Here is a 9,095-nt window from a genome sequence, read left to right as displayed (position 1 = left end):
CGTAAAAGCACCCACTACACTCTCTGAGTGGTTGGCGTTAGGAAGGGCATCCAGCTGTAGAAACTCTGCCAAATTAGATTGGAGCCTGGTGTTGCCATCCGGTTTCACCAGTCCTCAGTCAAATCGTCCAACCCATGCTAGCATGGAAAGCGGACGTTAAACGATGATGATGATGATGATGATGATGAAGCGTTGTCATTATATTTAAGAATAGAATGCAACAGCTGACAAACACAGAAAATAGAATCTGCTTTTAGACAAGAAGAGTAAAGTATTTCTGAACAATCAGAGAGAGAACACAAGCAGTGAACAGGCAGAACCATTCATTATAGTGCTAGACTCTGTGATATTTATGAGGCCTGTACCAAAAGTAGGGCGAAAATGGCCATAGCTTTTTTTATATGGTATTTTCTTATCATCAACAGCCACAGTTAATTATTTATTGAAGGATTAGTAAATAAACTCTTACATTTATATGATGGGTGAAAGACCTGATTGGTGGATTGTTAGAATGGAGAAGGAAAAGAGCCAAAACCTGGGCAAGAATTTGGTAGTAAATAAAAAATTTGGCTGACAATAATAGGAAAGTACATCATCATCATTTAACATCCATTTCCCATGCTGGCTGTCATGGGTTGGATGGTTCGGCTGGAACTGGCCAGCTGAAGAGCTGCCCAGGTTCCATGTCTGTTTTGGCATGGTTTCTACAGCTGAATGCCCTTCCTAATGTCAACCACTTTACAGAGTGTACTCGGTGCTTTTATGCAGCACCAGCACGAGTGTGTTTACGTGTCACTGGTATGGAGCTCCAGCCATGCTTGGTCTGCAGGTACACACTGCCAGAACCTTACCTACTGAAAATGAGAAATGTCCTGAACGTGGCTATCAAGGTTGTCAATTTTGTTAAAGGTTGGGTTCAGCAATGGTGCATATGGATTGCTTGTGATGGAGACTATGTGGAGCAATACATTCGTATGGTGGAAGAATTACTTTACCAACATATGCAATCCGAACAACCTATGTCAGTTAAGAGAAATAATAGGTTTTGTAGACTTTTGCATTATTTTTAGTGTCAACCTCATATTTACTGTCCATTATGGTCTGAGTTGACCTTTCAACCAACCAAGACCAATAAAGTGAAGTAGCAGTACAGTACACATGTAAATTTAATATTCCAATAAACCATCCTGGATTATAATAAAATAAAAGACTAACATTATAACCAGGAATCTGTTTCCATTTCCTTGTTTAGGAGAAACATAATATTGGTTTCAAATTTTGGCACAAGGCCAGCAATGCCAGGAGAGGGCATTGGTTGATTAAATTGACCTCCCCAGTACACAACTGGTACTTATTTTATCGATACCCTAGATGTATGAAAGACAGAGTTGACCTCAGAACGTAAAGACAGACAAAACGTCACAAAGCATCTTACCTGGTGTGGTAATGGTTCTGCTAGCTTCTGCTGCCTCCAGGAGAAATATTATATTAATATATATTTATATTATTTCTAAACTAACACCACCACATATATAAACAAGGACCAAAAGTGAATGTCAGGTTATTCGGATTTGTTTGCTTTTTACAGGCCATCATACATGCATGCATGCATACAAACAATGCGATCCGATATAACTCTCCTTAACTCTAACATCCATTTGGAATCCACTCGGACTCGCAGGACGATGACTCTCTCCTATTTCGCAACATTAACATAACCGTCGTCTTGCCAGAATGGCAACGGTGGTGCAGCAGCAGAAACCATCTTATTCGAACTTTTGGTTTGTCAATAATACAAGAAAAGCACCAGCAAATACAACCAAATAGTTATATATTTCTGTACAATATGAATGATGGAATATTTCAGGACTGCCCTTGGATGTCTTGTCACCGAGTTATTTTAGTCACAAGTAGAGTAAAAATAATTAGCTATTAATACAAGGAATCATTTTCGGAATCGACACATACCGTTTAGCATGAAAAATGAGTGCCAGAACTATAAAGACAATTATTTATGTCAGACGAATAAATTACTGGTACTGTGGTTTGATTACGTATACTCTTTCTCGAAGATCGAGCAATGTAATTGCTTTGTGTGTCTATGTAACAAAACAATTAGACTTACAACTTATAAGTGGATTCATAAATATCTATATCTATATATCTATATATATATATATATATACACACACATACAGCCAAAACATTAAAATAATTGATGTTGCTGTTGTTTGAGATGATGTTGCGGGCTACGGGGTATGAAAAGAAACAACAAGGATGGAGCTTAGGCTTGCTGGAAATAGAAGCCAAGTTACCCCCCCCCCCAAAAAAAAAACACATCCCGCTGTCTTAATAGATAATGCCCACCCCGACGGATGGAATGTTTACAAGTGGAACGCCCTTGATCACAAAGTCCAATCGACCATAACTGATGCCTTCTTGTTGTAGTGTCCACGATGGTGCAGTTGCAGGAATGATCTTATTGGAACTTTCTCTATGTCCATAAGACATAAAAAGTACCAGCAAATACAACCAAATCATTTTGTCATTTAATATTAATATTTTTAACTTGACGGTTAAATATCAAATGACAACATGATTATAATTAATCGACCAGCTAGAAATAGCAGCCAAATCTCCCTCAGATGATATTCCACCATCTTACAGAAAAAATAATTAAAATACGAAAGGACACAGTTGATAATATAATAGCAGAAATATATGCAAATAAAACAAAATAAAATAAAGTCCACGGTTTCACGATTAAAATGTGTTCGATCCTTGGTTTGGCTGTTTGGTCGCTGACGATTGATCGGGCTGGAGCTAAGCAACAACAATAACAACAACTTTCTTGACAATATTAAATAATAAGGAAATGATTTCTTACCATTTTGTGTATAAAAGACAGATGCAGCCACCTTAAATGTGAAAGTTAGGAGACGAAATCGGAGTTCGGTGTGATTGTGAATATCAGCAAGATTGGTTTACATGGTAATGTGTCTCTAAACAGCAGCAATATTGTTCTGGTTCTGTGTTTGGTCACTGACGTAACACTTGTTTCAACAAAACCATAAACTTGGCTAATAATGTTGGTGTTATTATTATTATCTGTATATATGTATATATATGTATACGTGTGTGTTTCTGCGAGTGTATATTTATAATGCTTCCTCTGGTTGAAAACTAGAGTCAATATGCATACGTGACATCGGAGTATTTCTTGATACTCCTAATGCCAAAGTGGTGACATACGCATACAAGGAATAAAAAAATAGGGACTGTGTTTACTTCAGCTAACAATAATAGCCGAGAACACTATTATTGCTTCTCTCCAATGTGACCTGACATTGCCAATGACGTCACACATACACATTATAAACAAGCGCCAGGCTAGGTGGCGCCAACTGTTACTTGTCGGTGTATAACGTCACCTGTTGCAGTGTGAAACGTCACTGTTTTGTTAGCGTGATAGTGTGTGCGTGTGTGTTCTGCGTGTAACCAGTGCAAGTGTTGGTGCAAGGTTTGATAGTGTTGTCTCTTACAAGGGCTTAGTCGCTGCTCTTCGTCGTCATGTCATAGAATAAATAACCTTGGTGTGAACAACAAAATATGAATGGAGATAATATATATACATATATATAATTACAGATTTAGGTAAGTATTTATTACATACCAGTTATAATTATGATCGATTTGCTGTATTTAAATATCTGTGACTCAGAACGGAACGACCAACGTGATTGCATTTACAACTTTAAAAATATTTCATATTAGTTTACTCCCTCCAGTCACGTTCGAAGTTTAATGTCTCTTTTAATCTAACCCAGCATTTTATAACGAAAGCTTTATTGTTTAATAATCATATATATATATATATATATATATATATATATATATATAATTACTTTTATCTAAACATACACATTTGCCGACAGTGTTTTCTGTAAACATACACTTTCTCTTTTTCACATCTCATCTTCCTTTGTATACATCGTCTGACTAATGTAACCTAATATATACATACATATATATATATATATATATATACACACACACTCATACACAATTGTGAACGCTGACTCGTAATATTTATATATATGCTGGTGACAATATAGCTTGTATGTACCATTTTTAACATTCCGACCTCTCCAAACTTTGTGTGCATATTCTTAAAATCAGATTGCCTTATTATCTTGTATATACAATACTGAACTCTGGTTGCCCTATGTAACGCGCGGCGTGTGTATGTATATCTTATATATATTATTATTAATTTATAAATACACACAGGCATACCTACACTAGTGCCCTTCCCCCCTACGTACTTTGTTTCCTCAAAACTCACAGAAAAATTAGTATTTTCTTAATGAAATCTACAAATACTCTTCAGATGGTGTAGATTCCCACTATATCGGAATTTGTGGTGAAAATGTTTTTCCAAACGAAATGTATATTAAAACAATCTACAGAACAAAATCGGGAGACACACTTGTAAAGGTATGCCACACACACACACATATATATAAGCCACATGCATGCACACTCACAAAAAGAGACAACGAAGGAGCCGATGTGTTCGCTCGATCTACCACAAGTAACAGCTAAATCCCCCGCGAATCATACACCACTAAAAAAAAAAAACAGAGAAGGGCACATTGGATAATGTCATCATAGATATATATTGGTTGGAAAACAAATCAACAAACGGTGTGGCCTAAGCTGTTCTGCTTATGACCTGGGGTTAACAACTCACACATACACACACATAGTGGCGAATCTTGGAAGTTCTTTTCAATCCAGCATATATATATATATATATATATATATATATATATATATATATATATATATATATATATATATATATATATACATATATATATATATATATATTGTTCACAAGATATATTCAAGTCTAGAATACTTAGTCTTGATAGGCTTTTTATTTTCGTATCGATTATCAAAAATATCAAAGCCGTGACCATCCTGTCATTTCAGACATAAGTTCATCTCGAACTACAATTTTCAACACGTCTTTATTATTATTATTATAATTATTACATTATAGGTTTAAGCTTGAGATAGTTTTAACTGCTATTTCCTGCAGGTCGAACGCCCACTTAAAGTACTTCATCGATATCCGTTGGCTCCGGACTTTGTATGTAAACACAGGTTGCTTTCTCTCTCTCTACATTATCGATATGCAAGCCTGTTGTGGAATGTAAATGGTGTTTTTATGATAAATATTACTGGAAGAACGATATATCGTTCTTTGCTTAACTTTTATTTATTATACAATCGTCGGGAATTACAGAAATATATTATGAATTAAATTTGAATATTACAGCTGGGTAATTAGCATGGTTCATCTTATTTTCGTTCCAGATTAAATTCTGTCCAATTAAATTCCAATTAAGAAACTGAATTAAACCTTAGCTGGGGGTTTCTTTTCCTCCCATTTATTTCCTTTTCCGTTACTGAATAAAACATGGGATTTTTCACTACCCTTTCGTATTTACTAATGTATAGCTAACACTATTTTATTCTTAATTTTTTTAAGTGAAAAACTGGGGTGCGGCTTATACGCGGGGCAAAGCTAAAACTATGAGAGGAAAAATAATTGTACCAAAATTTAACACTAAACTACGATGGTGGGGGTGATTTATTCACGAATAAATACAGTAATTCGTTTATAACTGAGAAATTTAACACAAAATACTTGTGGGTGGATGTGACATTATATTCTAGTGTAAGAAAAAAAAAAAAAAGATAAAATCTATTACTAATTTGTAACTACGGAACGTGATGGGGTGGGTCGCATTATATACGAGATTGCATGGTACCGAAGTTAATTACATCGAGTAGGAGGCGGTCCTCATTTGAAACCGATTTAAAATTTTCAAAATTCAATTGCACTAATATTTGTCTGTTAGTTTGCAGATTCCATTGTGATTAATTTAAATTCTCACATTTATATATATTGTGTGTATTCCCCACTACTGCTTCTCAACTAGGATTGTTTTTTGTTACATCCTCGTACCATAGCAGTCCGGCAAAGAAGACCGATAGAATAGCTGCCAGGCTTTTAAAAAAAATAAGTACTGGAATCGATTTTTCCCCCTCTAAAGTGATGCCCCAGCATGATTGCAGTCCAATGACTGAAAGAAGTAAAAAAAAATTGAAGTCTATAAGCAAAAATTCCAAGATGGCAAGCTTCAATAATTTTACAAGAACGCACCTATTTAAAACAACCGTTTTTTATTATCGATTTAACAACAGCAAAATAACGAAGACTTTTGAATTTGCTTAAAAAGTTGTCAATTACTTTCTTTCTATCCGGCTTAGGTTTTCGTCCTTCTGGACGTCTACGTTATGCGGCAGACATGAAAAATATAAAGGATTGTAATATGATAATTATACAGCAGGAATGCAGCAGCCTAGCGCTTCGTAGGGGCTGCTTTTAAATTCCAGCTGAGCCCTGATTTGGCTAATCTATGAACAAAAGCAATCCAGCTGTGGCTATGCCCCCCCCCTTTTTTTTTGTTTTGTATAAGAGCCATTTAGTCCAGTCATGGAAAACCTGCGGCCCGCGGGACTTTCTGAATGGTGCGCCTAAACGAAAAATTACATTGAATTTTTTTAGTAGTGCGGCCCAGCTATGTCTCATGCGGCCCGCTTCTCGAAAGAGGTTGCCCATGCCTGATATAATATAACGTGCCTTACTTTCTGTCAGGCAGCAGTGTATGATTTTAGAGAATTGACTGTTGTTTCTAACATGTCGAACGAACGTGTTGCAAGCTAGAGGCTTCTCTCCTCGGTTTGACCTTGTGTCAGAAATGATGATGGTTACGCATGAGAGCGCACACACACATTAGTCTCTGCTTCTCTTTAAAATAGGTGGGCTTTTTTTGTTAAACCCGACGAAATAGGTTTTTTATTATTATTATTATTCTCTTAATTTCCTCTCCCACGCACACTTCTGTGTTTCATATAAATGCCTCTTTTAGTCATCAGGATATATTTATTAAGAAGGGAAGACAGTCTATGACCGAATCTTAACGGTTGGTTTAGGATCCCCATTAAATGTTTTCCTGTTTTAGTCATCGTCTCACTCCATTTACTTTCAACGGATGAGACAAGAAAGCTTCTATGTAGTCACATGGTGTGCTTGAAATAGCAGCCAGATCTTCCTCGCCTCATATTCTATTGTATTATTATTTTATTCTTTTATTAAGAAAGGACAAATTGGATTTTTGATAATTACACCCGTTTCCAAACTCAGATTAGCGGACTTTTGGGACAGGTACCACTACCACATGCAGATGGAAAAGGGCAAGGAATTGGATGTTTCTTTCTGTCTTTGAGAGAATTTTTTTTTTTTGTTCCCAAAATTTAATTTTATATGTTTTTGCCCTGCATGCCTGTCCTCCTCTCTCGTCATGTTTGGTAATGACTGGAAGAGTATGATTGCGGATGTAAGCGGCCGAAATGGTGTTCCTCCTGGAGGATATCCGCAGCAATGTTTCTCGACAGGATGTGTAGCTGAGATCAGAGAATCTACCCAGGTCGAGCCGCAACTTCTCGGCATTTGAGGAGTCACAGCCTCCGGTATTATGGGCAAGTGGTTAGAATATCGCAAGACAGATTCTTCTAGCCGCGCCAAATGACAGGAAACCCAGGGGTAGATCAAGACCGAGAGGGTTGGATGGAAATCCAGCTGGAAAAGCTTGTTGGTGGTTGCTTCTGATAGGACCCTGCGGAACAGGTACCTCAGGATTCTACCCCTACGGCCTTCCTTGGAATCGTGGGCGGAGGAGATGGATGGGCATTTTTGTCTTCTAATTCCGTGCCCTTTTCCCGGAAACTTTTACTATTAGACCCGTCTTATGAGATGGGTATAATAGTAATAAAGACCCTTAATATAGTCCTATGTACCCTCTATGTTCGGTTTGTGTATAGCAACGGTTGGTTAAGGTGTTAGAAAAAAAAACTCATTAACTTTGCGCTGTAATGTGCAGCTATCCATTGAGCACTGTGATAGTCTCGATGTGTCTTCTCAACTGATCTGAAATAGCAGCCAAATCACACTCTATTCACAAAATATAACTTAAAAAGAAAAGTAAAAGAAAGACAAAGGCTCCGAGACACTCTGAATGAAAAGAAACGAATAAAAAACATTACGGTGGTCACGCTTGGAAAAGTTTTGCTCGAATAATACATTGAATACAGTTTCACTTTTTAACAGACGAAGTATTTTGTTGGGCGTGAAATATGAATGCCTTTGTCCGTGTTTACCTACCTGTAAATTGACAACAAGCATTTGTTCCGTGTTTTCTTAGCTGTAAAACAAGAACCATCCTAAGACAAAAAGTATTTGAATTACAGTAATATCATAAATTAATAATGCAGTAATATGAGGGGAGTGGGGAATGTTCTTCAAAACAAGTGAAAGTATAATTGTATGGGTTTTTTGTGTATAAGTACATATAAAGGTTTGTTTTTATGTCAAGTTATAATAAAAGCAATTTTACATTGAACTGGAGGACCCCTCAATACATTTTGTTGAATCCAAATTTATTATTCTTTTACAAGAATAGCGTTGAAAATGACTTCGAAGTTTCTGGCTGCTTAACCTTCATCGGATAGGCCGAACTTTCGGAGTCACTGTCAAAACATTATTTTTGTAAAAGAATTGCTTATATATGAGTGGACAAAGGAAAGAAAGAGGCACGCGACAAATTTGTCAGGAATACTTATTGGTATTTAATAGCAGTTTGGCGAGGAATTATAGTGGCGCGAAATTATAGCCGCCATTGAGGAACTACTATTCTGCGCATGCGTAGTAAAATTCGTACTTAAGAAGTTAGTTACAATTTCTCGGTCAGTTGATCTGAGACCTTATACGTAGCAACACCTCGCTCCTCCACGAAGCACTTTTACACTGTTCTCTGGCAGGCATCAAGGAAGACCTTAACCTTCCATTACCAAACTACAACTTGGTCGGCGGCAGCTAAGCTGAATGACAGGAATTGTGAAACCAAACATCATCGTAAATAAACTTTTTTATTATGTTGTTAATTGTTCTAATGTCTCTT

General features: G+C 36.6%; 2 protein-coding genes across 6 annotated transcripts in view; one reads left to right on the top strand and one right to left on the bottom strand.

Annotated features, from left to right (window-relative positions):
- The window catches only part of LOC106870768 (RING finger protein 141), a 10,093-nt gene extending 6,712 nt beyond the window's left edge, over positions 1-3,381 (bottom strand). The window contains exon 1 of the mRNA XM_014916966.2: positions 2,888-3,381. The gene's annotated coding sequence lies outside the window, so the exon portion shown is untranslated. The remainder of the gene's footprint in view (positions 1-2,887) is intronic.
- Positions 3,382-3,481: 100 nt separating this feature from the next.
- LOC106870767 (putative mediator of RNA polymerase II transcription subunit 7) overlaps positions 3,482-9,095 on the top strand; it is a 25,901-nt gene continuing 20,287 nt past the window's right edge. For all 5 annotated transcript variants that reach the window (XR_008266729.1, XM_014916963.2, XM_014916964.2 and 2 more), the window contains exon 1: positions 3,482-3,654. The gene's annotated coding sequence lies outside the window, so the exon portion shown is untranslated. The remainder of the gene's footprint in view (positions 3,655-9,095) is intronic.

This window comes from Octopus bimaculoides, chromosome 24 (genome assembly GCF_001194135.2).
Source record: "Octopus bimaculoides isolate UCB-OBI-ISO-001 chromosome 24, ASM119413v2, whole genome shotgun sequence".
In the NCBI taxonomy this organism is placed as follows: domain Eukaryota; kingdom Metazoa; phylum Mollusca; class Cephalopoda; order Octopoda; family Octopodidae; genus Octopus; species Octopus bimaculoides.
This window is presented reverse-complemented; position numbering and strand designations above follow the sequence as displayed.